The sequence below is a fragment of the Amblyomma mixtum genome, chromosome 6 (genome assembly GCF_055824585.1).
Source record: "Amblyomma mixtum isolate Tamu chromosome 6, ASM5582458v1, whole genome shotgun sequence".
Lineage (NCBI taxonomy): Eukaryota > Metazoa > Arthropoda > Arachnida > Ixodida > Ixodidae > Amblyomma > Amblyomma mixtum.
This window is the reverse complement of record NC_143017.1, coordinates 117,578,977-117,595,061: the sequence shown is the minus strand read 5'-3', so window position 1 is coordinate 117,595,061 and position 16,085 is coordinate 117,578,977. Positions and strand designations below refer to the sequence as shown.

General features: G+C 52.1%; 1 protein-coding gene across 5 annotated transcripts in view; it reads right to left on the bottom strand.

The window, feature by feature from the left end:
- LOC149340165 (galactosylceramide sulfotransferase-like) overlaps positions 1-16,085 on the bottom strand; it is a 161,351-nt gene that overhangs the window by 80,788 nt on the left and 64,478 nt on the right. The window lies entirely within an intron of this gene.

Sequence of the window (16,085 nt, the reverse complement as noted above, 5' to 3'; positions counted from 1 at the left end):
TTTACTTCTTTTGCGGGCGCAAGTCAGCCCAGATAAAGAGCTTCGTTTGCAAGTCTTGTTGCTGTCTTCCTGACCGCTGGACTGCCGTCACTACAACGCGATAATATGAAGGCGCCCAACGAGTAAGTTTACAGCGGTAGAAGATTGACGAGTGCGGTGGAAGCTAGGATGTTTGCATCCCCTGAGCAGCATCCGAACATTAATACAGAGTAAGGTTTGGTTTATGGGGTTTAACGTCCCAAAGCGACTAAGGCTATGAGAGACGCCGTAGTGGAGGGCTCCGGAAATTTCGACCACCTGGGGTTCTTTAACGTGCACTGACATCGCACAGTACACGGGCCTCGAATTTCTCCTCCAAAGAAATTCAGCCGCCGCGGCCGGGATCGAACCCGCGTCTTTCGGGCCAGCAGCCGAGCACCATAGCCACTGAGCCACCGCGGCGGCTTAATACAGAGTAAGACGGACAGCTAGTTTCACTAGTATTTTAACATGCGTCTTCTTCCTTCGCCCTCCTACGAAACACTGAATTCGAGACGTCAATGTCCAGCCAGCAAGGATGGAAGAGCGGGCTAGTTGATAGTTCATCTTGAGGAAAAACACAGCGCACTCCTAAGACACGGACAAAGAAAGGCAAGACGATACAGCGCTGTATCGTCTTGCCTTTCTTTGTCCGTGTCTTAGGAGTGCGCTGTGTTTTTCCTCAAAATGTCCAGCCAAACTTACAGAACATCCCCCTGAGGCATAAAACGAGGGAACGCGTGCTAACATATGCCGGTAGGCAAAACTAGGCAAGGATCTACTTGTTCTGCGCTACTTGGTCTTGTTTCGCGCGTGCGCATGATAGCGGCGCCAGTGGACCGAGGTCGTCTGGGTCACGCGGCCGACGCACCGGGCGCTCGGGGTGTACACACGCAATCCTGCCGCGACACCATAAGCGGCTTACGCCGAGTAAGCCGTGTATCCGCAGAAGCAATTAACGCCGGAGTGTTCCGAAAGCCCCTCGGACCACCGACGTGAGGCGTGGTGCCGAGCCGGCCGGAGGCCAGACGGCGGTTTCCTTGGAGCAAGGAACAAGGTGGGGAAGAAAAAAAAAGGGAAACGAAAGTTTTTTTTCTTAGAGCGGAACGAGATTTCCGAGGCTTCGTGACTCAAAACGACAATCGTATACGACGCACTGTCACCTCTGAAACTGGGTTTGGTGGAGGTGATCGCTCAACCGTGCAAGCAGTCGTTGCAATCGAAGCGATCACTTTCTCATGAGCGAAAGGAATATTTCGTTTGCATCCCCCTGCTACGTGAAGAGCAGGCCGAGCCGGGCCGTCAGAACGCAGCTTCTCGCTAGCAATGTACATTTTTTTTTTTTTTTTTGCCAGGCACCGCCGCAGCTCGTGCTTTGTCCACTAGCTTCTGCTTGTGGAAAAAAGAAGGGATTTAATGATCGCGCTGTGTATGCGTGTGTGTTTATGAGGTCCCCGGGAAGGGGGAGGGTTAACGTCCCGAACCGTCAGGGGCTATTTGAGGGACGCCGTAGTGAAGTGTTCCGGATTAATTTAGGCCACCTGTAGTTCATTAACGGTGGCTAACATCGTATAGCACACAGACAGCTTTGCATTTAGCCTCCGGTGAAACGCGGCCGCCGAGGCAGGGAGTCGACCCCGCGACCTTGGGATCAGCAGCCGAACACCAAAGCCACTGAAATGCCGCCGCGGATTGATTTAATGGCCAGCGCATCACGCCAGGAACAACGGGAGAGACGGGACAGGAAAACTAAGTGGCACGCATATGTGCGACCGTCGTCTTGCTAGCGCTGATTCTTTCGTGCTCTTACTAAAGCGATGAGACTTTAAAGGGACGGTGATTGCAACTGTATCGAAGCATTGTTCAAACTGATTCTTTGGCTCTTTCCGGGTACATTAACGTTTGTTTGCCAGCAAAATACGCGTTCGTGACTGAGAAAGTTGAATTGAAGAAAAGTGGCGGACGATTTAGTGTGGTTAGGCGAAACGCGAATTAGGCGCGCTAGCACTTTGATTTTCACTTCGGTTGCCGTTAAAGGCTCGGTTTTCAAAATGAAGCAGGCTTCAGACAAAGGCCAACGAAGGGTACTACGCGACAGGGCTAATGGGTTAACGCCCATATATGCGTACGTGGTAATTCTCTACTTTATATTCATAGATCGCTGGGAGCCCTCGTATACACACCTTTTTAAGCGATGCGCCACTTTTTAAAGGTCAGTATTCAGGAAAAGTGGTCGCCTTGTAGTTAAGATGCCGTAGTCTATCGAAACACGCCAACTTCAATTTGTCGTCAGTGTTCCTTTAACAAATCACAAAATTTCCCGAAATGCTTATCCGCTGATGCACTGAGAATTACTGGAAACTCCAATATAGTAAGTGTAAACACGTACAATCTCTTTATTACGCCTTTCTTTTGTATCTGTGCTACAAATTGACTGCATCACAGTAGCGAAGCGCTCTGCGTGCGCTATGGGCATAGCGCAGAGGGAAACCGCACAGTGGTCATCGTGCAACATTAGCGACTGCGTCTCGCTTTTTAAGAGCGTTAGCCCTTACTACTTACGCATCTGTCTGCAATAAAAGTTAAATTGACCAAAACGGTTACCACGTGACCAAACTATATCATATAGCAATAGTGGGCGCGTAGAGCTTCAATTGACACCTATACTTTCAAAAATCCGTAATAGTATATGTGCCAGTACCACGGTTTGCATAAAAGTTGGGGACCACCCGTTTGACGCAGAATATTCCAAGTGGTGTGAAATGACTTGACATGTTCCTGGGGATAAAATTACTAACTGAGATGAAGCCCAAAATATATGTGGTATTTGCAACGACGACCTTTCCGCCCCCAAACCGTGTATTCCGAGGACCTTCAGACGGCCATTACGGCACAGCCGTTTGTCACAGAGGGTTCCGGATGGTTTGGTTTATTGGGGTTTAACGTCCCGAAGCAACTCAGGCTATGAGGAACGCCGCAGTCAAGGGCTCCGGAAATCTCGATCACCTGGGGTTCTTTAACGTGCACTTACATCGCACAGCACACGGGCCTCTAGAATTTCGCCTTAATCGAAATTCGGCCGCCGCGGCCGGGACCCGTGTCTTTCGGGTCAGCAGCCGAGCGCCGTAACCACTGAGCCACCGCGGTGGGGTGGTTCCGGATGGTGTCAAACGATTTGTCGTGCTGTGATTAACACGTCTGTAAAATTTATTAACTGATATAACGAGGAAATACGCCGGATATCGCGAAGGTGGCTGTAAATCGCAACAGCAGTGCAAAATCCATGGGGTAGATGGCGCTGCTTGTTAGAAGGGGATAGAGTTACTTGTATGTTTGGATTCGGTCTTCACGTTTGGTGAGCATACCAAACGTGAAGTGTTTACATCCACTTCAATGTAAACACTTGAAGCGCACGTAGGTAACGCTCTTAAGTCGAACACTGAGGCAGTGCTAGCGGAAAATTTTAAATCCTCGGCGCTGTCGCAGCGTTTGAGACTGCCGTAAACCGTGTGGGGTTCGCTAACAGGGGAGGGCGCTGGCGTCGCGGCGACACGAGCGCCACGGATGGCGTGTTTGCTGCGCGTGCGAGGGGGAGAGACGGTCCTTATCGGCTGGGAAGCGCGCTGACGTTCACGCGCGCCGCTCCGCTCATCGTCGGCGGGCGCCTCGTGGTCGGAACATGCTCCCGCCAGCTCGTCCCGTCCGGCCTCGGAGTTTCTCCTTGCCCTAGCATGGGCGAAAATTCCCTCGTAGCCGTGCTGGTGAGTCGGACGTACTCGATTTCTCAGCGTATTTTGTTGCTAGCTGGCGTTATTGTTGTTGTAGCAATAAATGCCTTGTTTGTGCCAGTCAATGTGTAGTTCTTTTGTTCCCTCAGTAGCGTACGCGACCACGGGGTGGGGTCCCGCGGCTTTGAACTGGGTCAGCCGCGTTTTAACGGGGAGTACGTATTTATCTGCCCTATTAAAACCCCGCAACCGATATCGCAGCGCCCAGCGCGACGGTGCCGCCAGAACAGGAAAGGCAACTGACATGCTTCCGTTTCCGGCCAAAAGGCCGATTGCCGAAGCGTACGGGGCCTCCGTAGGAAGTGCGACAACTACGCCGCGAAATATTTTTCAAGAACATCGAGAGCACACAGGCGCTATTTCTAAATATGCCACGTAAAAAAAAAAAACAATTACGGATAGCCAACCAGCACCGCGCAGATGAGCAAGAAAGTGGCATACGCAGCGCGAAGCGAAGAGAAAGGCACCTAGAGCGCGGTATGCGATGTTTTTGGTTGCAATGTACTGCTCGGGACCAAGTGCAGTTTCACCCTGTACATGGTTGCCTTCAGCATGACACCCCGCATAACATCGGCACTGCGCCACCCCCGTATTTTTCACAGAACAGGCGCGATGGTACGCGCACTAGTAGACAGCATAAAGCCCGAACTCCAAACACGCTTGCGCCGCGTGTCAACGCGCGCCAGGCGTCCCGCGCGTCAGCCAGAACCAGTCTGCGCATGCGCGCGGCGCCACACGCGAGCAGCGCGAGCGTCGACACTCCGATCTGTCCCTGCCAGACATTTGGCGCGCGCCGCACGCGAGCACAGAGTGAGCGAGTGTCGATGGCGCTGCGGGTTTTGCAAGTTCTGAGATACAGCATCACAGTGAAAAGGCGTGCTTAATTATTTGTGTACCAAATACATTCCACACGTTTTAAAATCATTTAATTACGCGAATTATGACCTCTATCCACTCTTGGCAGTCGAACTGCTTCTAGCAACATCAACCCAGACGCGAGCGGCGCGAGCCAGTTCCCGGACAAAGGAGATGTGTACCACGCGCTGGCGCGCGTGGTGCGACGCTTCGGAAGTGGGATTGGAGTCGGGCCTTAACGCGCTGGTGTATCAGCCCAAGTATTTAAAAAACGCATAAACACATACCTTCTGTTCACACAATTTTGAATTTCTTGTTCAGTGTGTTGAGTACACACAACAATAGTTCCTGTAATCCGCTTACTTTTAATGTTTTATTCTGTATTTTTAACACACAAATTTCATTGTCTTGTAGTTTTCCTGCTTACTCTTTCTGCATTTTTAACCCACAAATGTCAATTTTCTTTACAGTCAGTAACAGCCGTGCCAGAAGTTACCTTGGAAGTCATTGAGATATCAAGCTGGAGACGCGTGCTGAATTCTACCCCTCCTTCGCGGTGGCTCAGTGGTTATGGCGCTCGGCTGCTGACCCGAAAGACGCGAGCTCGATCTCGGCCGCGGCGGCTGAATTTCGATGGAGGCGAAATTCTAGGGGCCCGTCTACTGTACGATCTCAGTGCACGTTAGAGAACCCCAGGTGGTCAAAATTTCCAGAGATCTTCACTACGGCGTCCCCCTCATAGCCAGAGTCGCTTTGGGACGTTAAACCCTCCTAAACTAAACCGAACCATTTCATCTTTCTTTCCCACACATACTGCGGTGCTAAGCGAGCAAATACATTTTCTGTCGCCTGGTTTCGCTGCTATAGGTATACCAAATGAAGCCCGCGGTTCTCGTCTATCCGTTACCTTTTAGCCCTCCTCTGACGATTCCTCCTTTCCGTTTCAGCGGCGGTGACATATCATGCATGCAAGAGGCACAAAGCGCACTTTTTTCAACGGACCGCCACGTTTCCGTCCAGCTTCCGTGCGGGTAAAAGGCAAAAGCAAAAACGTGCACCGACGCGGAGCCTTCATTATACATTCTGCCGGGTGGCCCAAATCCCTCGGACGGGCGCCAGCATAAACCGGCCACTCGCATACGTTACGCCGAAATGCCGCGGCCGCCGACAAACACGCGCGCACAAAGCAAAGCACGCGCGTCCGGCGCACCTTGGGTCACGCCACCGGGCGCGTGCGCCCGCCAGGGACCGGCCCTGTTTGCACAGGGCAAACGAACCCCGGACGATGCCGCTCGAAAGGCGTCGCGAGTGATTACGCGAGAGTCTGCAGTGCGCGCGAAGGAATAAGGACCAGCGTGTGATAATAAAGTGCGGCATAACAATCCTCTCCGCTCCTCCCCAGTCTCCAGCAACCCCGCACAATTCCAGGAGCGCGTGACATCGGGTAGTCCTGATAGGAAAAAAGTACCGACTAGGCGCCAACACTGAAGCTTTGAGATACTGGCCTCCCAGTTGCCTCTCGCCATTTGTGGATTCCGTTTCTGTGCCAGCAGCCTGCAAGATAAAGCACGACCTAAGCTTATATCGTTGATAACAATGACCACACGTGAACAGATTAGGCAACTGCGTGGGGATCGTTGCGTCTCCAGGACTATCTTCTTTAAAACTGATTTTTTTTGTGTGCGCGTTGCTGTAGAAGACGCGCTGATGAGCCTGCCTTCCCCTCCAGCAGATAAGGGTCTCGCGAGGAAAGGGAATAAGTGAGCCAATAGAATGATGCGGCCACAAGGACGGCACTTCTCGTCCGGAAATCCGTCCTCGCTGCTGCTTCCGGGCGAATATGTCCGCAAAAACATGCCACTCATATCTGGCGTCAGCGTATCTCTCTGAAGACGGAAATCGCCCGGACACTACAGTACCCATCCCCTCGAACAGCACACTGCCGACATTAGGCCTATAGCTAGTTATCCCACCCATCGCCTGATCGGGCAGTGTCCTTACCAAGGTATTACTCAAACTGCCCGACGTTCGTTACTGGGCGCTCATATGAAGCAAGCCAACAATCATCGAAACCAAGCAAAGCACAGGGGAGTTTGCATTTTTATTTGTGGTGTTGACCGATCGGAAATCAGTGGCGCAGTAATTTTACCTGAAAGATGATTAGAAAGTAGAAGAAAAAGTAACCACATGCCACCGGTGGGATCCTAACCCCGCGAAAGCCGCATTTAGACGGGGGCGAACGGAGAAAACGCTCGCATACGGCGATTTCGCACTACACCCGCTCGCTTAAACAAGCCGAATCCGCACCGAATCCAAAGGCACCGACTTCTGGCGTAAACCCAGCAGCCATCGTACCACGGTGTAGGAAGGAAACAAATCGAAAAGCCGGAACGAACTTCCGAAGTCACTGTCTCACCGTAAGCGCAGGACAGCGGTGAATCCAAAACCGGTTCTCGGCTCTAGCTATAGCATTGCACATATGCAGCACCGTGCAAAAGAGCTGGCGATAAGTGGAATCGATAAGTTCATCGTAGGCAGTCGACGGCGAAAACTATTACCGAGCGTCCTTCGGCTCAAAACATTAGGCGGGGGAAGAGTCGATCAAAGCGACTTCCCTTCTGTGCGCAGCAAACACAAGCAAGTAACGACGTGGTTAAAACAACGGCACGAGCGCAGCGTTGGACGATGATCATCGAAGACGAAATCAATCAATCAAACACACCACGACGACGAACGAGAAATATTCAGAGCGCAAACGGGCGGACGAGAGCGTCGAGCGAACGCGATAAGCCCACTGCATATAGTGCCATCGTAGCGCATTGCATAAAAACGATCATAAAGTAACAAAAGAAAACTTCCATCTTGCTTATCGGATCCACGCGGCATGAAACATGAGAGCCGCGGCTAATGGTTCGAACGGCATATCAATCATCCGCCGAGATCGTTCCCTCTACTCTCGGCTACAGTTTCCAGGTTCGTCTTACCTCTGCCATTGTGCATCGGAGCAGAGAGCGTTCGCTCCTAGTACACTTTTTCGGATTGCGGCGCTTAGTAACAGCGACTACCCCTCTAGCTGTTGCTGCGTTCGTAAAAAAATAAAAAAAAAAAATAAAACCCCTGCCGCGGTGCCGATATTGAAGAGGCACCTTTAGCGGCAAATGAGTCGCAGCGTGTGTGTTTTTGTGTCCGTGGGGGGAATCATCAAGAGCTGTGCTAGCTAATGCTAGTGCAAATCGATTTTTATTTTTTTAGCACGAAGGCTGGCTGAATGATTCTCAACGCGATACTGCTACAAAGGTAGAGGCGGAACGCTTCGGCGAGCACAGCTAGGCGGTGACGCTTTAACTGATTACCTAACCTGCTTGATTTACTGTTCACTTGAGCGTGGGTCTAGGGCGCCCGTTTTAGGGCCGCGATAAAAAACCACGCGCCAGATACACGCATTAGTGCATATGTTGACGAGCCACAGTCTAACACATGTCGAACCGGAGAAAGCTCTTCACTGACGGTCGATGCACAAAAAAACTTGCACTTGGTTGCAATAACACGCAACGGAGGGACGAAAAGCGAAATTAGAAATACTGCAGTGGAGAGAATGTCGTAATTCCTTTTTAACCTCAACTTTAATCGGCACGTGAATTGCAATTTGAATTACAGGCGCCCGGGAGAGCTCCGTTATTTCTATTCAAACCGAAAGTCAGGCGACACTGCCGAGCCAGCCGTAAAAGGAACAAAACCCATTCCACGCTTGGATCCGATTCGTCGCTGTTAATCGCCTTCGCCAGACAATGACCCAACGGACCCCGACGAAGTTAACTGATGTGCACACACCGATACATACAAATACCCACACTCACATACACGCGTATCGACCCGGGGCCACACAAATAAGCCCTCGCGGCACGCAAACGCAAAATTTCTCATTCACGCGAATAAAATTTTTTTTTTTTTTTTTCTGAAAGAGGATCGCATTCATTATTCTTGCAGCACAACAGTGGCAGCAAAAGGGTCCGGGACAGCGATCCGCAGTTCACGTCATTATCCATCCTGACAGCAACAACACTGGCGGGTAAACAAGGGATCGAGCCTTCGGAGGCGCGCCTATCGCCCTCTCAACCGGCATCGACGGGGCCTCAGCCGCATATACACTCCTGATCGAAGAAGACGCGTCGCATCCTCGGCCGCCCCCCAGGCAGCACGCACGGGAAGCCCGGGGCTGCGTAACACAGAGCACCACTGCGCAGCAGATGCTATCGGTCCGACACACAGACAGAGCGGCGGGTTCAGCTGCGCCCCGGGCTTCATTAGAACGCTGCAGCGTCGAGGAAGCGTGAGGCCGCGTCTTCAGCCCATCAGTATACGCAGCGCCAAGTTGAGAGAAACGTCTCGATTGGCACGTGTCCGGCTCTGGCCAGTCACGCCGGATGGCCACTGACAACTTTTTAGCCACCGATTAATCACAGACGGACCTCGCTAAGCGACCGCAAACTGACTGATGCCGCAACTTTGGCCCCTCTACGATGCACAGTTTTAATGACACACGGCGCAGGGAGAAAAAAGAAAAAGGGAAGGAGGGAAGCGCGCAATGGTGCCGCGCAGGGGAAGGAAAGGAGTGCACGCAGCGGTGCAGGACACCGTTCCGAAGTGAAGAGGGCGCTTCTGAGCGGTCGATCCCCCTGTCGATACAGAGCAACGGAAAGCCCTGCTCCCTACGGTGCCGATTCTCGTCGCTGCAACTTCAGGTCACCCCCCGCCCCCCTCATCGAATTCGTTCCCTCTTCGCCGCTCACTGTTTCGCGGAACTCCCCTGGCCCCGTCCTTTCTGCTTTCCTTCAGGCGGACACAGCGAGGAGCTCGGAATAATTTATCGACGGCCTCTTCTGTGCACCAAAAAAACGTTGTCCTATGTATGAATAAGCCAACAGCCTGTAGAAAGTGATCAGCCCACCAGGTAGGCTGTCCAGTCCGAGTTATCACAGGTGACGTCCACCGTCTCGGCACGGACCACCACACGGGTGACAAGGGCCCGAATTTTCAGCCACAGCTCCTCTCAGGAAGATTGGGGTGAGGCTGGGGAGAGGTGGTGTGGCAAGGGTGACCTAACATTGCAAGAAAATGTCAAGAAGCTTGACGCGATCGCCAAAGTGCGCGCACTGAGGCTCACCGATGCAGAAGAGGGGGAAAGGGGGGAGGGCGAGGAGGGGAGAGAGGAGGGTGCTCTAGAAACCATGCCACAGGACGGCATGTCTGGTGTTTCATTCTTGGCTCTTTTCTAGCAAGCAAGCTATAGAAAAGAGCCAGAAATGAAACACGAGACAGGCCGTCCTGTGGCACGGTTGTTGGGGACCTCTGTAGACACTGCGCATCACAACGCGGGGGGATTGGCCAGGGATTTTCGGTGAATGCCAAGGAAAATCGCACAGCCGATTGCGAAGAAAAAAGGCACGATTTCCCCATATTCCTCCTCTCCTATTCTTCCTCTACTTCTCCATTCTCCTCCGTTTTCAGCCATTTTCCAGAAACATTTTTCATCACAAACCGGCAATTAATCGATGCAGACAATTTCAACCTATCCGCAGTGTGTCTCCAACTTGGAAACTTTTTGTCAGCGGGCCCCTTAGTGGCTGACTGTGATGGAACCACCTCGAGTATCTGGAGATGACAATTTCGGGTCGGCACTTACCACCTTACGATGTACTCGCGGTGATGGCGAGACAAAAGAACCAAAGGAGGCCACACGTGCGCGACACGCGCACCGACAGGACAAAGCGACCGGCGACGGCTCACTTCGCCGAGCGAGCGACGTCATAACTCGCCACAGAGCGCTTTTTACGACCGGCCCCTTCCGACGCCCTTCTCTCTCTTGCCCCGTCCCTTTCGCTGCCCCGTTAGTTCCTCAGCCTCCCACGTAACGCGACGCCGTCGCAAGGCGACGCGATCGAGCGCGCAGCACAGCACAGTGGCGGCTGTGACGACGTCTTTCGGCGCGGCGGAGGCTAGACGTGGCGACGCGCACACACGACGGGCTCCCCGAGACAGATGGAAGTGGGACAATCGGTCGATAAATAAACGAGGCGCGAGCCGCCACCGAGCTTCCCTCGGCGAGCGGATGCTGAGCGCTGTGTGGCCTTCCAGACCGGCGGCTCAAGGCGTTGACAGGCCGCTTCCTCTCTGATGAATGCGCACAATGGAAAGGCGGTTCGTAACGCGGTTGCGGCACAGCGGCGACCGTACTCTGGCTCGGCAATACCGTGCAGCGTGGTAAAAGCTATAGACACGGCGTCAGCCAATCAGGAACCGAATTCACGAAGCTATCTGTTCGTAAGAATGCATCCTGACAGGCCAACGCCGTAGCCACCGTGATGTGCAAGTGCTCGTACGCCGACCAATCAAGATGCGTCCTCAACGTTTGGTTAGCTTCGTGAACTCGGCCGCTGATTGGGTGGCGCCAGTTCCGCAGCGCTAACACCGCTGCACGTTGCTCCCGAGCCAGACTTTAGGGAAGCCTTTTTTAAAAGCCGTGCTGGTGCCGCTTATCGTGTGTCCGCCGATAGAGCTCACAGGCGGTTGCGGAATCGCGCCACGAAACTGAAAGGGGGAGTTCACGAACGGAACCGAATTTTAGGAAGGGTAAAAAAAAAATAATTTGTGAACTAACGTTGGGACACTATCATTTCCGTCTTGAGATCCATCCGGAGAAGAAAAAAAAGCACATGAAAGGAAGCTACACCAATTTGTATACCGCAGCAGTGACTTTGGTTGTATAGCACCGAGCTTTCAAGTTGAAAACGGTCGTTTTGTCCTGTACACTGTTTAGCGTAGCAAAAGAGCACACAGCGGTACGGCGACTCGTTGAATCACTACTGGTCGTCCTCTATGAGGTGAACACTGCGTTACATATGGAGGCTACCCATTCCAGAGAAAAGTGACGCTTAAAGGCATATTGAAAACAAATTGTATCGATAGAACATGGCACTATCGATACAATTTGCCATGTTCTATATCGATAGAACATGGCACTGCCGCCGCGGTGGCTCAGTGGTTATGGTGCTCGACTGCTGACCCGAAAGACGCGGATTCGATCCCGGCTGCGGCGGTTGAATTTCTTTGGAGGAGAAATTCTAGAGGCCCGTGTGCTGTGCGATGTCAGTGCACGTTAAAGAACCCCAGGTGGTCGAAATTTCCGGAGCCCTCCACTACGGCGTCTCTCATAGCCTTAGTCGCTTTGGGACGTTAAACCCCATAAAACCAAACCAAACCAGAACATGGCACTGTAATAAAAAAAAGGCCAAGCTCACCGAAAACAGCTTTTAAAACTAGAAAACCAATAAACAATACAAGTGCCGCCATCACAGGCCCATTTCGGAACTAAACTGCAAGCGTAGACACCGAATTTACGACGCGGATCCCAGAGTCTGTACTACACCGCAATTTACTTCAAAACGGCGACAACCAGACTTTTTCGCTGTAGATGCCACGAGTTTGAATAGAGTGGAGCGAAAGTTCTGAAATTAAATTTTCTTAACCATGATTGCATCTTTCGCTGCCGGGCAAACAGTAGCTAACGAGAAACAGCCAGAGAGCCAATTTTTACCGAGAACAACGACTCAGTGAAGTTGTCCGAATGTGCCTTTAAAGTAAAATTTGTTTTCAAAAAATGGCAAGCAACAGGACACGACGGTACCCTCTCGAGCTACTCGGTTTGCGTTGTTTGTGTGCTCGCGTATATAAGTGGTGGCGTAGTGTTTTCCGGCGAGGCACGGAGGGGGGGGGAGGGGGGAGGTCAGCTGCTGCCCTCCTGCGGGCGGGTTGTAGGAAGGTGCTTGTTTTACCCCATTTCGACAGGCAGGAAATCTACAGCCCGCTTTATCCCCCCCCCCCTCCCCCCCCCCCCAAGAATAATACAACTGATCGGCTGCATCCCGGCACCAAAGAGCCTAAGTTGTCGCTACCACGGCTCGTAAACTGCCTCTGGCTATAAAGACAATTCAAGGCACCTCCGAAGCGTTTTTGCGCTTCCAAACTTCCTGTTCCGGCTACTACCACGGTACATCACTGGTGTGGATTAGCTCCATACGACAGCGGGCCAATTACACTAGACGTTCCAACTACTGGCAATTAGATTACATCCATAGCACGGGCTGAGTCGAGTTTTATGGCACGCAAGCGGCTAATGCCAAGCCCATCCACAACACGGAACGCGAAAGCGAAAACAGCCGAGCACCGCCGATCCGTGCCAGTTCGTCTAGTTCTTCCGCGAAGTGCTCTTTCGCCGTAAGACTTGGGGGATAGCAAATCAGCTCATGCGATCGTCTAAAAGCGTTACCGAAATACGCAAGCGAGCCACCAACACGCATAGCATGGTCGGCGCACCGGGAGAAACTAAAGCAAGTTCACGAAGGACGACTGGGCCACTGCGTTCCTTCCGCAGCACGGAGCGAAAGGTGCTCGCAGTCTCGTCCGCAACCAGTCCCACCGGTTGCGATGGCCGGGCCTGCGCGCACATCCTCCCGTAGGCGAGCGAGAGTCGGCCCGTCTCGACACTGCGGCGTCGCTGCCTTCCTGTCGCGTGAAGCCCCCCTTTCTCCCCATCCTGCCACAGCCGGCAAGCGGTGTCACCGACCGAACGAAGATGGCATCAACGTCCGTTCGACCCGTTAGCTGCTGCAGCGGAGCGTCTGCAGCAGCTTCCTATAAGTCACAGCACTATAGCACCGTTATCAACTCACGCCACGGCAACTGTGGCGGCAACGCTCGCTGCAGTCGCTATACAGCGCAGTAATAGCGATTCCAGGCTGCCCGTATACTGTATCCTCAGCGAATACATCGATAATGGGAGTAGAAGGGGCGAAAATATCGATAAGGCAGGCATAAGTAACACACTGCGTAGAGAGGCGCCGTGGCGATAGCATCTGCTAGCGGCATGGATAGTCTGGCCAAGTTTCATCGTATATTGTCCGCAATAAAACCGTTGGTCGCACGCAATGCTTCGACAGCAGTACGGCATCGTCAACGATGAGAAAGAAGAAAAAAAAAACAGGAAGTGCGCAGCTTCTACGGGTACGGGTTCAAATTCCTCAGCGCTACTCCTCGAAAGCGTATACCTCGGAACTGATGCGTACCGCGTTGAAGGGCATGGCCATAGGAAGATTCCTGTTCACGGAAACGTGAATCACGCCAGTTGCTCACTACAAATGAACGTAAACGCACACTGTTCTGTGTAAAGGCGGAGATCGCGCTTGAATATTTGTCTGACAGCCGACCAAGAATAAGCCGCGATATCCAAAGCGCGCTACCTTTGCTGTGTTTGACGCAGTGTTGATGCCTGCCAGGTCGGTTTTCGCCGAAAGGGTGCGCCTTCGACTAAGAGACGCAAGAGAATAAAAGTTCATTAAAGCGTTGCGTGCTTGTGAGAGATCTTATGTTGATGCTCTTCGTCGCAAAAGTTTTAGCACTGGTGCGTGTTTTTTGTTGCTGACAAATTAATTTCACCGTTTAATTCGCGGCTGCTTGTATAAAGGTCAAAAGGCAGAGGCAGGTTTAGTGCCCCTGATTCCAGCAGTGAGCTTTTTGATTACCGGCAATGGTACTCGCGTGCTTCTGATCGCCTTCATAATTACGCACGATTTAATACGGCGCAAGACCTATCGGATGCCTCATCAGCGCATTAAGGGCTTATTCCATGGGGACATATAGAAGATAAGATTTTAAGTGTCGCTGTAATGAAAGCGCGTGCTGGAGATAATAACCGGAGGGCCATTCGCGGCGGCACCTTGCAGGCTCAGCACCTCGCCGTCGACCTCACTCCGCTATCGGGCCGGGAGCGTATGGATGAGATCGGGTCTATAAGCAAACACTGGCTACGCAGCGCAGCAGAGGAGAAGACTTCACCGAATGGAGAGCCGGCGCGTGACTAGATTATGAGGAAAGCAAGAAAACAGAGCCGGAACCCAAGGCCGCCGTCGCGTCAACGAGCGACGTCCTCGTCGCCCCGAGGTGTTTTAGGCGTCGCGAATTTTCACTCCAACGAAGTGGGGGTCACAGCGAAGAGGGAAGCCTTCTCGATCGATCACGTTTTGGAGAAGGAGGAGACTGTGTGCTGAGGCGCCGTCAGAAGGACGGCTTCAAACCGGCCGTGGTACTAACACCCTGATTACTCTCTGACCTGTTGCGAGCTGCATTTTCTGTGCAACTGCATGGCTATTTTGGTTCTGCAAATACTCTGTGCTTATTTGGAATCCAGTGCAGCTATGCACAGTCGTGAGCAGTACGAGAGGGAACGAAGTTTTAGCATTCATCTATCGATTCATCAATCGATTGCAAGCACAGTTGCTCGATTTTCTAAGTAGTTTTCCCGTAGACGTATAATACAGAAGAGTCATGCTCGAATTTGGTGGAAAAATAACCAGCAGATTCACAATTTTGTGAAAAATTGTCGTTCCCTCTAATATTTACTGACGACTGTACATATTTTACTCAGGAGGAGGGGAGGGGGGGGGGGGGGAGAGTTTGTCAAGCAGTAATTCCAGCTTCTTCTCAGAGCATGCCGCATCGTTCTTGACGAAAAACAAAACGTCTTATTAGCATTACTACTATTACGCACGCGTTCCCTCGATCTATGCTGGCATTTGCAGAAACGTGGGCATGTTTGCGGCTGCCGAGTTAAAAAAAAAAAAAAGCCAAAGCAAATCCATTCTTGATGCCGAGCCATTCGCGCCAGTGTATACGTTGAATCCCACCATGCATGGAGCCATCAAGACAGCGCCTCCTCGTGTGTGTTCCATCCGAAGAATTTGTACAGGCATATAGAGGACGAGTAGCGACCTGTAGTAAGAAAGCGAATGAGAGTAAGGGACTGCAACACCACGTCCTCTCGATCTCGGCAATATGCTGGCACATCGCGAAACGAGAGACGATAAGCACTTAGCCAAGCAAATTGGTGCTCGCGAGCCAACCGCAAAAGGAAGGCGCTGTCCCAGCGCGCGGAAGGCGCAGTACAATACAACACGACAGGTGGGCTGTGCCCACTCTCTCTCGCATCCCGTCCCGTCGTCGGGATACAGTGCACTAGAAGGGGGCAGTGGGCTTACTCACCCACTCCTCTGACGCAGTCAGCGTCGCATCCGAGAGGTGGCGCCACAGGCAACTTCAATGGGAACTTTGCCTGGAGCTCTCATTTCCTGGCGGTTCTGTTTATTTCAATTCAAGCCGTCGACAGACTTGTTGACTTTAATTTTAAAACACTTGAGAGTCTTTACATTTCCTTAGCAATCAGAGCATTTTTTTAGGCCACATGATATTTCCCACCTTAGTAACTTGCGTAAAAGGACGAGGGCAACTCGATCGGCTTGCTGCTTATCCTAACCGCGAGGCATTTTAACCAAATAAGGCGTCGCCGACGGATTTTGCTTGTGCAGAAAGGGC